The sequence below is a fragment of the Cavia porcellus genome, unplaced genomic scaffold (genome assembly GCF_034190915.1).
Source record: "Cavia porcellus strain 051 isolate PalLab524CR breed Dunkin Hartley unplaced genomic scaffold, mCavPor4.1 scaffold_7, whole genome shotgun sequence".
Lineage (NCBI taxonomy): Eukaryota > Metazoa > Chordata > Mammalia > Rodentia > Caviidae > Cavia > Cavia porcellus.
In genome coordinates, this window is record NW_026947490.1 from 73674589 (window position 1) to 73690626 (window position 16038).

A 16038-nucleotide genomic window follows, 5' to 3' on the forward strand; every position below is an offset into this window, starting at 1 on the left:
TGCCAGTCTTCTATAGACTTCTTAGTATCTTGGTAGTCCCTTTGAACCTGCTTCACGTATTCTATGCTTTCTCTGTTTTCTCCATCAAACAATTCTCCCCTTTTTTTCTGTTCTTCCATTCCACCACCTGTTTTTTCTTGGGTGGTACTTAGCATTTCTCTAACTATTCTGCATACTTCTAGCTTCAGGTCATTGATAACTTCATTCCTGAATTGGTCTATGAGGCTCTCTATATGGTGCCTTATGTGTATTGGTGTGGTGTCTGCTATTGCCTGTTTCTCAGAATTGGGGGCCGAGGAGCCTTTCTTGTTGCTGCCTCTTCCCATGCTGCCTCTTCTTCTCTGTTCCTTATATATGCAAGCTTATATAAGAGGCCCAGCTTCTCTCCCAGTCAGCCACAGCCTGATCGAATTGCGCCAGTTAGTTGTTCCTGCTCACCGCTGTGCACCAGGGAGTTACGGACCAGGCAGCCTACGCGTCTCCCCTCCTGGCCACCGTCAGGCTCTGGGATCTGGGTTGGGACAGTCTACCAGGTCCGCTGGCAGCGTCACGCAGGCTAGGCGCTTTTCACCAATCCCGCCCGAGAGGGGGATGTGTGGCTGGAGTCCCACCGCGCCCTGCTCCCGCAGGACTGCTCGGGCCCAGAAAGTCCTCTGCTGGAGTCAAACCATGGTAGAGTGTCAGTTTCTCTCACTCACCTCACCACAAGTCAGTGCACACCTCCCTGCCGTTCGCAGATTGCCGTTCTCAGAGCTTCCGCGCGTCTCTCTCCTTGCCGAGCCGCTGTAGAGGCAGCCAGCCGCCGCGCGACGGGAAACCCAAATCGTGGCTTACAATGGCGCGGTTCTAGCCTCCACACCAAGTCTTTTCTGTTCCTGTTTTAGCACCAGGACTGCATTCCAAGTTGGCTTCTCTCAGCCCAGTTCGTTCCTGAGTCAGCAGAGCATATCTCCACCGACTTATGTCTCCTTAGTCCGCACCATTCCTGGCTTCTGAGCCGAGTCTTTCAGAGAGCCTCCGGTAGTTGCTGTTATCTGTCCGCCATGTTCTCCCGGAAGTCCACAAAACATTCTTATAAACACATGAAATGAAAAAGACATATAAGACCATTGTATAAGGAGTTCTCCCATAGTTCCTGTGTTGTCTCTTGGTATCTTCAATAGAATTGGCTATGTCATCAGACATAGTATAATTGAATATATCAGTACATAACAGTATTAAAAACACAACTTTGTATGTAGTATAAAACTTCAAAAGCAGGCAGTAATCAAACCAGAATGGGTATCGTGGTGAGTCTTATCATCTTCAGTGTAGTTGCCTATACTCTCAGACTTGATACTAACAATCATATCAGTTTTGAATAAAATCTGTCGATACCAAACAGCAATCAAACAAACTAGATTTAACTAAGATCAGTCATGATAATGTGCTATATCCTGATGTTTTTGGGATAGTTGTCTGTGCCCTCAAATTTAATGCAAGTAGACAAACTGGGACAGAATAATCTAAGCAGAGTGGTGCAAGTAATGTGGGTTACACTATTAGCAATATCTTCTGCCATCTTTTTTAAGACTCTCCCTCCCCTTTCACTTCCCCAGGGTACACTGTGCATTTTTGGGTCTCACCAAGACCTTTGGTTTTAAATTGTGGTGGTGGTGAGGCAACCTGCTATTTACCTAAGTGGTTCCGAGCCTTCTCTCTCTTGGACTTGATCTCTAATTGTATCACTTTATCTATTAAAGCCTGTCTTTCCAACCTATCCACAAATACTGGTCTAGTTGCCCCTATTACTCTCTGGTTCTCTGTCACATAGAGCATTGTTTTCTCATATTTGATTTTCAGTCCATGTACTGTTTTTCATGTTAATTATATTTCCGAAAAATAGCATCTCGGTGGACCCTAATCTACTCTATGTGTATTTTTCATTTTCTTTTTTTTAAATTAAATTTAGTGTATCAAGGCCATCTATATAAGAGATTATAACCAACCTTCTCTGCCTCATTTCTGTTATGCTCTTTTTTTGCCATCAGTTGTCTGCTTGTCTTTTTCATTCTGTTTTCTGCTTCATTCATTGATACCTCTCTTCTACTGTTCCTGGAATCCTAATACTTTTCTCTCTCTCTAGAATGCCCTGCAGTATTCTCTGTAGAGTTGGATTGGTGATCACAAATTTCCCAAATTGTTCTTTGTCTTGGAAGCAACTTGTTTCCCCATTAATTTCTAGAGATATATTTTCAGGATATATCAGTCTGGGCTGGAGGTTATTTTCTTTCAGGGTTTGGAATATTTCGCTCCAGGCTTTTCTTGACTTGATGGTTTGTGTCAAGAAGTCTGCTGTGACTCTGATGGGCCTTCCTTTATAGGTGATCTGTTTCTTGTTTCTAACAGCTTTAATATTCTGTTTTTATATTGAATTTCTCAGATCTTGATTTTTATATGTCTGGGTGTGGCTCTGTTTTGGTTGTAGGTGGCTGGAGTTCTGTATGCCTCATACATCTGCGTATCATTTTTTTCCCTATGTTTGGGAAGTTTTCTTAATTATTTTCTGTGAATAGCCTTTATAGTTCCTTTGTTTGTACCCCTGCTTCTTCATTCACATTCTTTATTCTCAAGTTATAGATCCACTTGTCATCTTCTAAAAATATGGAACACTTCATGAATTTGCGTGTCATCCTTGCACAGGGGCCATGCTAATCTTCTCTGTATCGTTCCAATTTTAGTATATGTGCTGCTGAAGCGAGCACTAATCACAGTATCTTAATCCCAGAATCACACACTATAGATTCACTCACCTCTGAAAAAGCCCCCTATGACTTCATGAGGTTTTGGGGGGACACCTAGGCAAATACCATAGCATTCTGCCCTTGACTCCCCAAAGACTCAAGCATATCCTTTTATACAAAAGGAAGTTGGTTTATCTCTAAGAGTTGCCAAAGCCCTACAGCTACAGCATTGCTGAAAATTCCAAGTCCAAAGTATCCTCTGAGATTTAAAGCAAACTCTCAGCTGTGAGCCACTTTACAAATGAAAAGAAAGATACTTCTAGCACCCAATTGTGCAATATAGACACTTCCATTTCCAAAGCTACAAGGTGATACACAGGAAAGAGACCAAAGCAAGTCCAAAATCCAGCAGGGCAAACATTAAACCCTGTAGCTCCATGTACAGCATCTAAGGCAATCTGTGGTAAGATTTAAACTCCAAGGGCTTAGGTGACTCTGCCCCTATGGCACCTTTTTGTCATAATGTCTCTCATGGCTTTTCCTTGGGCCAGCTCTGTTCCCTCCTTGCAGTTTTCCTCAGAATATTCAGATTCCTGGCTTTTTCAAACTTCTGGGGTCTCCACTATACCTTTGGTTTCACCCTCACAGCTTCACACACTGCCTGTCCTCCCAGGCCTTCTGAAATCTGGGTGGAAGCTTTCTTGACCCCACAACTCTTCCATTCTGCATACAGTTAAAACTAGTGCCATGTGGATGATGTCAAAGTCTGCTGCCATCTACAGCAGTAGCCAGACTTCTCTCTCTCAGTTGTAGGGATGGAGTTCTTGGATCTCTGAGCACTCTGAACCCAATTCCGAGAACAAATTCTATGCTTCTGCATTATGGAACATGGTGTTCTGGGGCTTTTTTCTCAAAGTGAAGTCTTCTACTTTTGCAATTTTGAGGTTGCAAGAGGTGGAGTCCTGTTGCTTCTTGTGATGCCCTCATGCCGTCTTTTCTGTTCTCCTGTTCCTTCTCAGCAATCAAGATTTCTGCAATCAAGATATCTTCGATGTTCACAGTTTTACTGGAGCCTCCTTTTTGGCCAAATTCAAAACATTTAAAATCATTTTGCCATGCTCTTTGCTCTTGATTCTCAACAAAAATCTGCCTAAAATCTCCCAAAAGTAGCCCTGTTGCCACTTCCACATTTGATTGCCTTGAAATTTCTTCTGCTAGGTTAGTCTGTCACTCTCAATCCCAGTCTCAGGAAAAGTCTTTGGGAATTAGCAAAATGCAGAATAACTTTCTGCAAAAGCCAAAACATACACAAACACATCATTTGGAGTCCAGCAGCCAGTGCAGTCCTTCACCCTGTAGAAACCTCCTGATCTGCGCACAGACCAGAATCTTCCATAAGTACAGACTAAGGTGTCACAGCTCCTCTTTTTCAACCAGCATCTCTGAAGTGTTCCAAAATCTTTCCACAAGCATTTCCCAAAGACTCTTGAACCACAAGGTCAGGTACAGTCATAACAACTCCCCTTCTCTGGTATCAAATTCTGTCTTGGTGTCTTTTTTCTCATTGTTGAGGTACAATACCAAACACCAGGACAGAGTGAACAAACTCAGATTGTTGTCACAGGTGAGTGCAAGAGCTTTGTGCAAGACCACAGTGATCCCAGAGAAAGAGAGAAAGGCTCTGTGGAAGCTAGATCCTCACGGCCATCACTCTGGAGACCCTGTCTACCAGGAAGTCAAGGATGGGAAGCAAAATAGAGCACAGCCTATAATCTGCAGGGCCAAGCCAAGGAGAAACTTCATACAAGAGGCTCAGGGTGCCCAAGGGCAGCAGTGGGGGAAGAAGGCCGACACCAAGCCCATCAGGAGACTAGCCATGCAGGACTGCCAACACTGCAGAGTATTGCTTCCTTTCCCTTCCAGAGACCCAATGGCCACCACTGCCCAAGCATGACCTCATGAGCTCAGGATCCTAAGAGGAGACTGGGAAGAAGTGACAAAGCCTGTCATTAGTTCTCTTGGCCCATGTGGGACCTTTTCAGGGCTTTGTTACTTTTAGGTTGTCCTGGGAAAAATGACCAGCCAGCCAGGTGATAACCCACCTGATGTCAACATGGTGGACTAACAATATAGGCAGAGGGAATAGGAAGTTGAGGAGGATTTGTGCCTTATGATGTAAACCCCATGAGTCTTGTGCACTCTAAACTTTGGCTACAAAGTCTGCCCCAACCCTGAGAAGGTGGGGGAGGGGAAGGTTCTCCTAATAGGAGATGGGAGGAGAGGTTACCTGTTCCTCCCTGGGTTTCAACAGGCAATTGTCTGAGGGCCTCTGCTTCTAGGCTGTGTTCAGTGTTTGTTGTTATCTAAGCCTAAGAAGCTCAGAAACTGGCCCATTCAAAACAGTGGATTTTACAGGCAGTAGTGAAGCACAAAACTTTGATTAACTGTAAAAATACCAATATTAGGAGTAGATTTTGCCTTGTAAGAAAATCGAACAACTTTATGTAGTGACCCAGAAGGCAGCTAATTAGAAGTTGGCAATGTTTCAGCTTTTTCCCAACAATAAAAGGATATAGTTATTACTTCTCTAAACATTTTTGTCTAAAGATTCCTTTTTTTTGGTGTCTGCTTTATTGTATCTTAAGAATATCTTGTAAAAATTTTAAAAAACACAAACCATATAAAGCAGAACCCAGTCAACTAAAATGAATAGGAGCTTGTGGAGATTGGCACGTGTATGTGTCCTGCACCTCCTTTCTCTGGGCCTGCATATTTGTGCTGCTCTTGTGGCTCTGTTTCTAAACTGTGGGAGTCACAGAATCCAAACAGGGATGTCCACCCTGGTCCTGGCACAGGACCATGTGGCTGGCTGGCTGGTTGCTCAGGATAGCAACTTCCACCAACACTGAATTTCTAATCTCTTTTTTTAAAAATTCACACTTTTGGTTTTCAGTGACCAACTCTGCAGGTTATCAATTAACCTGCAAAGAGCAGCTAGAGGGGGTACTAGAAGGAAGGCTCCTCCTAGGGGAGCAAAGAACTTAGCCAGTTGAGGAGACCTGTATGTCCCACCCTGGGCTGCATGCTAGTCCCTTCTGAATTCTGCTCCCACAGGCTGCATGGGAAACATGTTCTGAGCAAGGATTAGCAGGGGGATTTTCTCAGGGGGTCAGTGTGAGATGGCTTCTCACCTGTCAGAGAGAGTCACTGTAAGGAACAGCACAAGACAAAGACCAGGGTAGCCCACCAGGCTTGTGTAAAGGCAGCATGCCATGGAATTTATTGTGCCTGGGTGCAGGTGGGCAGAATGTAAAAGACCACCTGTAGGGAACAAAGAGAAGCAGAGTTTTTTAATGGGCCTTGAAAAGAGGCAAGAGAAAATAGGTAGGAAGATCTTTGTAAACTTCATGATCCAAGTTCTCTGACTGTTTCATGCCTCAGTGGGCAAAATCCTTGAGGTGTCTGGTACAAATGCTTGGGTGTCTTTAGATGCTCAGGTGCTTGCAAGATTCCATGTTGCCTCTTGTCTCTTTTAAGACATCCTGTGTTTGCTAAGGGTAGCCCCAGTGCTGAGCTAAAAATAGTCAATGCCTCTGCTGGCAGAGAGGCTGGGTACTGAGAGAGTCTTGTCTGAACCGAGCCTTACAATCCCCTCCAGGGGCTGGGGGAGCAGCCAGCTGCTGGGAAGCCAGCTGACAGATGAGTGGAAGTAGCCCCTGGCTGCTCAGCTTCCAGTGGTGAGGACTTTGAAGGTGAGAAAGATTCTTCGGGATGTACCCTTGGGACCAGCATAGGGACCTACTAATATTCCTATTACAGTAGAAAAAAAAAAAAAAGCCTCAGTCACTGTAGAAATAGGTGTGGAGATTCCTCAAGAAACTAGGATTAGAGATCCCATCTGACCCTCTATTCCCTTCTGGCTATCTTCCTGGAAGAATTAAAAACAGCATACCACAGCAACATATGCACACCCATGTTTGAATTATTCACAATAGCTAAATCTGGGAAACAACCCAGATGCCCATCAGCTGAGGAATGGATGCAAAAGATTTGGTTGTTTAATACATTGGAGTACTACTTTGCATAAAGAACGATAAATTTGAGACATTTCTAGGTAAATGAATGCAGTTTGAGCCCATACCTTTAAGTGAAGTAAATCAGAATCACATGTGTAAACATCACGACATCTCCCTGGTATGAGAAACCTAAAGAGTAAATAAGGACCAAAATGTACCACAGATATTGTGAAATGGGAAGAAAGTATTCAAAAGGAAAGAGAAACTAGGATGGGAGTAGGGGGAAAGGAAGGAAGCGAAAAGGAAAAACAAATGATTTTTAAAAAGGAGACAGTGTATACAGGCTTTGTAAATAGAGGGGAAAAGGAGTTGAAGGGAGGAGAGGGGACTGGGAAGAAAAAGAATCAAACTATATCGTGTGCAGGTACAAATTCCCTATGATAAATATGATCACTATATATATCTGAATACCAATAAACTTTGTTACAAGATAAAATTAAAATTATTCACCAAAAAATGCCCAACCTAAAACACCATCCTAACTGTTCCTCAGTGATTGTGGTGTTAAGTGGATTCCTATTACTGTGAAGCCAACCCTCAGAAGGTCTTTATTTTGTAAAACTGAAAGTCTGTGGTCATTAAACCTGACTCTCCTGTCCCTCTCCCCCACCCAGGCCTCCCACCCCTCTACCTCTGTCTCTATGAATGTGAGAGCCCTCCGCGCCTCATAGTGGAATCCTGCAACATTTGCCTCTTTGAGACTCATGTATTCACTTCTTCAGTCTTCAGTGTTCATTTGATTTGCAGCATGTGCCAGTGCACCTTCCTTTTTGAAGGCAGGGTTGTTTTTCTGTGCACATATACAACACATTTTGCTTACCACTGCTGTGGTTTGGATCTACCATGGCCCCCAATGCTGTGTGTACCTGAAAGGTGAATGGATTATAGAATATCATAACTGACTTGCTGTTAGGTGGTGGGCTTTGGTCAGAAGAGGTGGGTCACTGTGTGTGTGGCCTGAAAAGGTGCATTTCTCTTTCTGGCTGTTTCCTGAATCTCCTTGCTTCCTGTCTGCCCTGCTGTAAACAGCTATTCCTCCACCATACTCCTGTCTATGCCATCCTGACCAAGCATGGACTGAGACAAGTGAAGCACGAGCCAAAATAACTTCTCTTTCTTTAATCTCTGGGTGTCAGGTATTTTGTTCCCTCATGAGAAAGTGAAGAAGGCAACCATTTACCCGTGTATCTGCTGGTGAACACCTGGCCCACTCGCATACTTCAGCTCCTGTGAATAATTCTGCTGAGATCATGGGTGTGTAAATATCTCTTCAAGGCACTGGCTCTAGTTATTCTGGATAGATACCCACAAAGAGGAGAGCTGGAAAGTGTGGTAACTCTGTGCTTAATTTTTTGAAAGTGTGCACTGTTTTCCACAGCAACATTGCCAGCAACGGTGCCCGAGGGTTCCAGTTGCTCCCTGTCACTGCCAACAGTTGCTAACTTTTTTTAATAACAGCCACCCTAGCGGGTGACTGGAACCTCACTGTCATTTCAACGTGCATTTCCTTAGTGATTAGTGGTGCTGAGCATCTTCCAGTGACTTCTTGGGCATTTGTATGTCTTCTCCAGATAAATGTCTGCTTATGTCATTCCCCTACTTTTTAATTGAGTTGTTTTTTTCTCATCGTTGAATTTTAAAAGCTCTGTGCATATTCTGCATATTAACTCCAACTCAAATGTATGATTTTGAAACATTTTCTCTCACTTTAGACTTTGCCCTTTTACTCTGCTAATCGCATCATTTGATGTACAGGGATTTAAGACTTTTGATACAATTCCATTTATTTTAATTTTGCTTTAGTTTAGGACTTATACCTAGGAAATTCTTTTCCTAGTAAAACTTACCTAGTTTTAAAATTAGAAGACCTTCGTTATGTTCTATTTTGTTTTGCCTACTTAGGACCCTTTGAGACACCATATAATTTTTAGGATGGATTTTTTGTTTGTTTGTTTTCCCTTGGTCTTTCTCAGACAAGGTCTCACTGTGCAGTTCAGGCTGGCCTTGAGCTTATTTTGTAGCCCAGACTGGTCTCAAACTTGCAATAATCCTCAATAATCCTCCTGCCTCAGCCTCCCGAATGCTGGGATTACAGGGTAGTATGAATATCTTAACAACTTTGAGTCCTGTGATCCATGAACATAGGCTACGTTTCCATTTATTTGTGATTTCCTCAGTTTTTGTCAACAATATGTTACAGTTTTCCATGTATAAGTCTCTCCCTTCCTTGGTTTAGTGTGAGGTTCTTTGCCCCTTTCTGATGGTATTGTACATGAAGATTTTTCTTTATTTCCTTTTTGGATTACTCATTGCTAGTGGGTAGAAACACAATGGAGTTTTGTGTGATTCTGTATTCTGAAACTTTGCTAAATTCATAAAAAATGCACATATTATTTGCAGTGACATTATTGGAAATAACTGTATTCACTGAACATTTATCATGTGCCACAGGCTTAAATTACTTCTCACCTGATACTACACTGAGAACTCAGTATTTTAGAGAGACATTTCTGCTTTGACTGCATTAGTACTGCGGCAAAAGAAATGCTTTTCCACTTACAAGTGAGAAAACTGAGGTTCACACAGCTGAGCCTCCTGCACAGCAAGGCAGGACAGAGCCAGACGCAGGGTGTGCCCGGCCACGCGGCCCGCAGAGCCCATGTTCTTTGCATTACGCTTTACTGAACAGATGAGCTGTGACACACATTCATTCACGCACCCTTTTATTGTTGTTGTTGTTTTGTTTGTTGCTATTTCTTTTGATTCTACCAAACTGTCCCACACGTCTTTAATCACATCTGGAGTCGTAATTAAAATATATTTTAAAAGAGACATTTTGAATTATTTTGTCTGTGACTCCCAAAGGATACCTCAATGGATCAATTGATGTTTTGTCTGTTTTTAATACTGTGACATGAATAAATGTTCATGGGCTTTAGTACACCACACCAAAAGGAAATTGTTTACAGGCTTTGTAAGAGGCTTCGAGGTACCAGCAGGGAGCTGCCCTTTATCTAGGAGCATTCTGTGCAGGGAGCAGGTCCTCGAGAGGCCTCCAGCCACTGGGAAGGTCAGCAGAGACCCATATGGACAGCTGACTGCAGCGCTGTGGGAGGCCATGTCCAGAGAGCCCAGCTTCCACATGGGCCCAGCGCCTGTGCCATTCCTTGCCTGCATTGATGCTTTCCATCATGCCCACTGCAAAGCTTCTGTGGAGCAGCACCAGGCTGTATAGGCTTCTTCCTTTTCACTCAGGTTGGAGGGGCAGCAGCTGTTGTCCTGAGGGGTTGTGGCTCCATCCCCAGCCTCTCAGGTTGACTGAGCTCACAGCATTGCTTCCTGGCTCTCTGGCACAGCCCACCCTTGAGAGTCAGGTGGCAGCAATGGCTGTGGAGCTGCCTTGGGAGCAGACCTGCCACTGGACCCCCCCCAGACCTCCCCAGATAGAGGAGCAGATAAAAACCAGTACACAAGAACATTGGCTGCTGAGGCCGATCACTCGCAAAACTATGTGTCTATTTGACAAACTATTTCTTCACTAGAAGAAGCACTCCTGGGCTACACATTCGGCATTTTAATTACAGCTTACCTACCAGTGTTTCCTACTACTAGAGTGGTTTTGGGCACTACTGTCCCTCACACGTATGGGCAGATTTGAGGCCTGTAGGGCTCTTTTAGGCACTTGGTAGAGGGCCCAGGCATTGCCCTCTATCGCTGAGGAAGGGAAAGGCTTTGCCTGGAGGTGGACCATGATCATCCCTGGCTGAGTGCCTGGGCTTGCACTAAGCTGGACCGGCAAAGCACATTCAGGCTGGGTCATGTAGGCCAGGCCCCTTGACTCTGAGCCTGGGGTGACCCTGACCACCAGCTTCATCATGTGGCCCATCTTCTGAATGGCTGTCAGATGAGGGCCCCAAACAGGAAAAGGCCTGGTGGGAGTACTGAGCTCTACAGTTCAAGAGAAAATTATAGCCTCTGACCTCCTCCTAGGCCCAGAGACCAATGCTGACCAGGGCCGTGCAGACAAGGTGGACAAAGAAGCCACTGGATAGCCAGGCCTGGGCTTTCCTCTGCCCTCTTGGTTTTGCTTCCTTGGAATAAAGCCCTCAGTCCTCAGTCGTAGGGGAGCAGGTCATCTGTGCTTCTCTGCTTGGGCAGGAGTTGAGCGTGAGCACATCTGGGATGGTATTTCAGCATCCTGTGTTGTATCATACACAAAAGAGCCGCCTGCCCGCCCCAGCAGAGGCGCATCCTGCGGCCTCCCATTTCCTGGAAGGGGTCCTGGGGCCTCAGGCTCCGGAACTCCTTCAGAAATGACTTTCTCTTCTCTCCCGGTGATAAATGAGCCACTTAGCATTTCAAGTTAATTCACTAGCTCACCCTCCCACCCTCCCTGTGTCCCAGATTCCTGGGGACTTCTGCTCAGATTGATTTCGTTTGAGGAATGCAGGGACACAGGAAATTGTCTGCAGGGAGAAGTCCTGCCTGCCTCCATGCCCAGGGTGCCTTGGTTCTGAGCTAGGTTGAGGAGTCACTCAGATGGTCCTGGACCTTGGAAGCCGCAGCATCTGCAAGATGACACCCTGGACGGGAAATTAGATTGTCTGCATGAACTCCAGGTGAAAAATAAAACTACCGTGAAATGCACACCATTGTAGTAACTAACCTTAAGAGAAATGAGTCTCAGAACTTTTGAAAACCAGTGTAAGTCCCTGGCTGTAGCTTCTTTTTCTGAGTGGATGTCCGGGTTGGCTCCCCCTACCCTGTTCCTCCCTTGTTGACTTCCTTCTCAGACTTCAGTCCTTGCCATGTGCAAATGTGGCCACCTGAGTGTGGATGGCAGAGTCGTGGTGACCTTGTCCACACAGGGAGACCCTAGAACCTGCAAATTTGGCACCTCACAGGCAGAAGCACCACAGGTACAAATCCTCCTATGGGCCCCAATGCAGGCTGCACCTCAGACACAGAGCAGGGAGTCAGAAGAAAACCATGGTGGAGAAGGACTCCAGAGTGGAGGAAATGGTGTGGCCGTGGAGTCAGTGCTCCAGAGGTTGGGAATGGAGCCCAGCCCGCTGGGGCATTGCCTTACCTTCATAGGTTGTCCCTGGGTTTGTGAGGCCCTGAGTCGAGGCATGGTTGACCTGTGTAGTTGTAGACAGAGCGTTTGCCACAGTTGATTATAGCAGTGAGAGGCAACAATTACCTGTGTGAGCCAAATGCTCAGGAACCCTGGCTAGACGAACAGAAACAATGTGACCCCTACCTCCAAGGGAGCCCTTGGAGGCTCGAGAGGTGCATCTCTCCGGGGCAGGGTCGCCACTGTCCATGACTCTGCACTCATTGAAGTCCTTTATGATAAACAGAACTGAAGCCTGGACAGGCTCGCTGCACAGGGTTTGCAGAGGGAACAATGCAAGAACACAGAGGAGGGTAAAATCTTTCAGACTGGCAGGTGGTCATATGTCAGATGCAGGCTGGAGAGGTGGAGCTCTCAGAAGCTCACAGCTATCGCCATACTTGTCTTCAGAGGGACTGAATTCTGGCCCACTGTCCTCTGTCAGACCAGACAGGGAGGGTGAGGCCTGGACTCCTGCACCCTTCTAGAAGTTTCAGAAGTGACAGCCAGGCCTCTGTGTAAAGTCCAGGACTTGTAGGACATGTGAGGCCACTGTTGCAGGCTTGCCGGGCAGGTCCTGGATGGGCCTTTTTTTCCTGGATCTGCAGAGGTCTCAAAATTGTGTGTGTGTGTGTGTGTGTGTGTGTGCAAGCGCATTTACGTTTATGTGGTTGGGGGCCCAGGGGAAACACAGTAGCATAGCAGAACAGCAAAGCCCACAAGCCACGAGCAGGAGATGACTGTAAGGTGTGGTCCAAACAGCAAAGCACTGAGGGAGGAGGTGGTTGGGACCCTGGGGCGGCCTCTGAGCTTGCATCCCCCCAGCTGCCCCTGGGCTCGCTTCTGGCTGCTGGCTCAGGAAGGGCCAGCCTCCTTGCACAGCTGCCAGCCTTTGATCTAAATCCCGGTTGGACCCAGCTGTGCCGCCTGCCTTCTCCTGGTGGTGTCTTGTTGCCACCCCTGGGCTGTCTGTCCCTGTCTTCCATTCCCCCGGGGCACTTTGAGTGAAGACAGCACATGCCATGTTTGCTTACCTTCCCGGGGTGAGGCTGCAAACACTGGGGACAGGAATGGTGGCATCTGACCTCAGGGAGTGCTGATTTACCTCCTCCTATGGCTGATGACTTGTGCAGAGGTGGCTACAATTCACCAGCTGTCATCCTCCCCACCCCAAGCCACTCACTTTCAGATGCCTGAGGATTCCACCAGGTCCCTGGGGATGGCTGCGAAACCAGCAGGCTGGAGTGAAGCATAGTGACTGTGTGTGTGCGTGTGTGCACATCTGTTGTGTGTGAGATGGGGTCCCTGTGTGTGAGGGGCTGATGTATGCAATTGCTCATGGCCTGGAGACTTGCAGCTCTGGGTCCCCATGGCCACAGGGTCCCCTTCCTGCCTTGTGAAGGATAAAGGCCTCAGGGTACCATGCACATGGTGGGAACAGGCGTCTCAGTGAGCCGGAAGGAAGCATAGAGACACCAACTGTGCATGCTGTGGAGAGCTTTTCCCATGTTTCTATCTTATTGATCTCTCTGGCTCCCTCTATCCCTCTACATGTCATCCTGTGACTCAGGGGACATCTCATCAGACCCCTCAGCTGGCCCTGTCCTTCCTGGTGAGGGGGATGTGACCTTCTTGCTCTTACATGGACCAACATGGAGGTGAGACCATTCCTTGAGGATGCCCATGGAGGTCCAGTGCAGTCCCATCCCAAGGTACCTGTCCCTAGGTGGGAGTGTAAACCCAGTGTTGCCAAAGTGTTTCAAGAGACTGGAGAAATCCAGATTTGACCTGCAGCAACAGAGGTTTAAGGCTGGCCAGGACCTCAGATGAGAAAGCACTAGGTATAGCTAAGCCACACTGTGGTAGACTCCTATCTGGCAGTGGGTACTCCGCCCTTGAGGACATCAGTGCCCGTGGAAGTGGCTGGACTCAGAGCAAGACACAGAACGTGCTAGGCCACCCACGTTCAAGCAGTCATGTAGAAAATAATCAGTGGCAACTGGAGCATACGATAACAAGTTCAGGTCACCCCAGATGATCTGCACTCTGGAAATTTTTTCTTTTCAGTGCTGGGCAGCAAACTCAGGGCTAGACAAGTGTTTTGCACTGAGCTACAGCCCTATCCCAGTTCTATTGAATTCAAAGGCTATAGAACATTTTGCAGTTTGCACTACAATAACTATTTCCTTACTCAGAGACTTTTGAATTGCTTCTATTTTTTTTTCCTATTACAAACAATTTGGCAAATAAAATTGACTCACAGACTGTGCAAAGATACAGTGTCCATAGAGAAGGGACAGGGCTGGTCTATGGGCCCCATAGCCTGCAGGCCTTCTCAGGAGAGCAGAGCAGTGGGGAAAGCACTGTAGGATCCGACTCCATGTACTGAGACTGACCAAGCGCCAGGCTATCTGAGAGTTTCTCTCTGTAGCTCCTGCCCACTGTAGCCTGATCTTTGGGCTTTGGAGCCCTCTGAAGGTGGCACACGGGAGAGAACCACACGGACAGTGTAGAGTCCTGACTCCACCATGAGCGACCCTCTGCAGACCCAGGAGTTGCAGGCCAGTATGTGGTGGACCACATTCAGGAGGGTATGGGAACACACTGGGGCAGTGAGGACCTCAGGGACCCACAGGGATTCATCACAACAATACAAAACTTTGTGCTAGTGAGCAGATGAGTTTGGAGTGGATTCTAACCCCAGATCACATGGCTCTGTCTCTGTTCCCCCAGTAGCTTAGCAGCACCTGTCCCTATGGCCAGCGGCCAGCCCTGTCCACCCTTCCACCCACACTTCAGGGCCTGATGGTTGGATGCCTTCTGGTCACTTTCCTGCTTTGGTGTTTTCTGCAGCAAGGAGGCTACATGGGTATCTTCACTCCAATGGTGACAGTCCCTTCAGGGCCCTCGCTTTCCATGGCCCATGTGCTTTATTTTAATCTTGAGGACACTTTGTGGGTGAAGAGTGCCATCTTGGTCATTTTGTCCTAAGAGGTTTCTGGGCACTGCATTTCTCTGCAAGGGACCTTCTCATTGGGCCGCTCTATTACCACTTCTTGTTTTGACGTAAAGCTTTACTGTGTCTGCAGTTTCCATGCAGCGCTTGGAAGTTCTATGTCTTCCTCATTCAAAAACATTGTCCTAATTCCTTCTACTGCATGTACAGTTTTCCAAAGGAAGAACAGTGGTGAAACAATCTAGGCTCAGTGTTGACTCAGGCAGGGCTTGGAATGAATGCAGCGTCCGGGTGTGTTAAGACTTGGCTTTGGAAGGAGAGGGCTGTGCAGAGGACCCTCATGTTCCTGCCCATCCTGTCTCATGGAGCAAACCTGACAACACAGTTTCTTCCAAAAATAATGCAGTACACACATCAAGAGATAAGGACTCCAACAAAGCTTCGGTTTTGATACCGTTCTTAAGCCTGAAAAGCTATTGAAGATGATTTCTTAATGCCGGCAGTGATGCCCAGCCTTCAGATCCTGCATCATACAAGACACCCCTGCTCATATTTGGGTCACACTTCACACTGTGCAGGGTAACAGGCCAGTGCATCTCTCGGTACTGTGTCTGTCTCCTCCCCATCTCCACCATCCCCATGATGTTCATCTGCTGATGAAAGGGATTTGTCCTGAGATTTTTTGTATTCTGGGGTGAGCTGACCATTCTTCAGTGCTCTGAGCTCCCTACAGGTTGGTAGTTGGACCTGGAGATTCACCAAATTTGGGTCGAATGGTTTGGGTAAGATTTCCACCAGTGCAGGGAGCCTGCTGGTCAGCCTCTGCTGTGCTGTCCCCACTCTGGGCCAAGAGTCTTGACTCACTGGCAAGGGACTGAACCCCACCTCAACGGTACCTTGCTTGCTAGCAGGAACATTTCCTAAGAAGAACCTTCTCTCATTCTTGGGCTCTCCAGAAATTCAGTTCATCTGTGAAAGACAGTTTAATGTTGGAGTCATTCTCTTTATTTGCCTGTCTTTACAAACAGAAATTTGGTTAGCTGGTTAGCCAAGAAAAATCAATATCTATGAACACATAAATGTTCCAAAGCAATCTCATAGAGCAGAAGTTGCTTGCAAAGGAGGTTAATCATTTACCTACAATCACTTATTTTGCGTAATTATATT

At 46.5% G+C, this 16038-nt stretch overlaps 1 non-coding gene across 1 annotated transcript; it reads right to left on the minus strand.

Moving 5' to 3' along the window:
• Positions 1 to 2637: 2637 nt before the first annotated feature.
• On the minus strand, positions 2638 to 2744 carry LOC111755836 (U6 spliceosomal RNA). The gene has a single exon (XR_002790389.1). It is a non-coding gene; the product is annotated as a U6 spliceosomal RNA (small nuclear RNA).
• Between the last annotated feature and the right edge of the window lie 13294 nt (positions 2745 to 16038).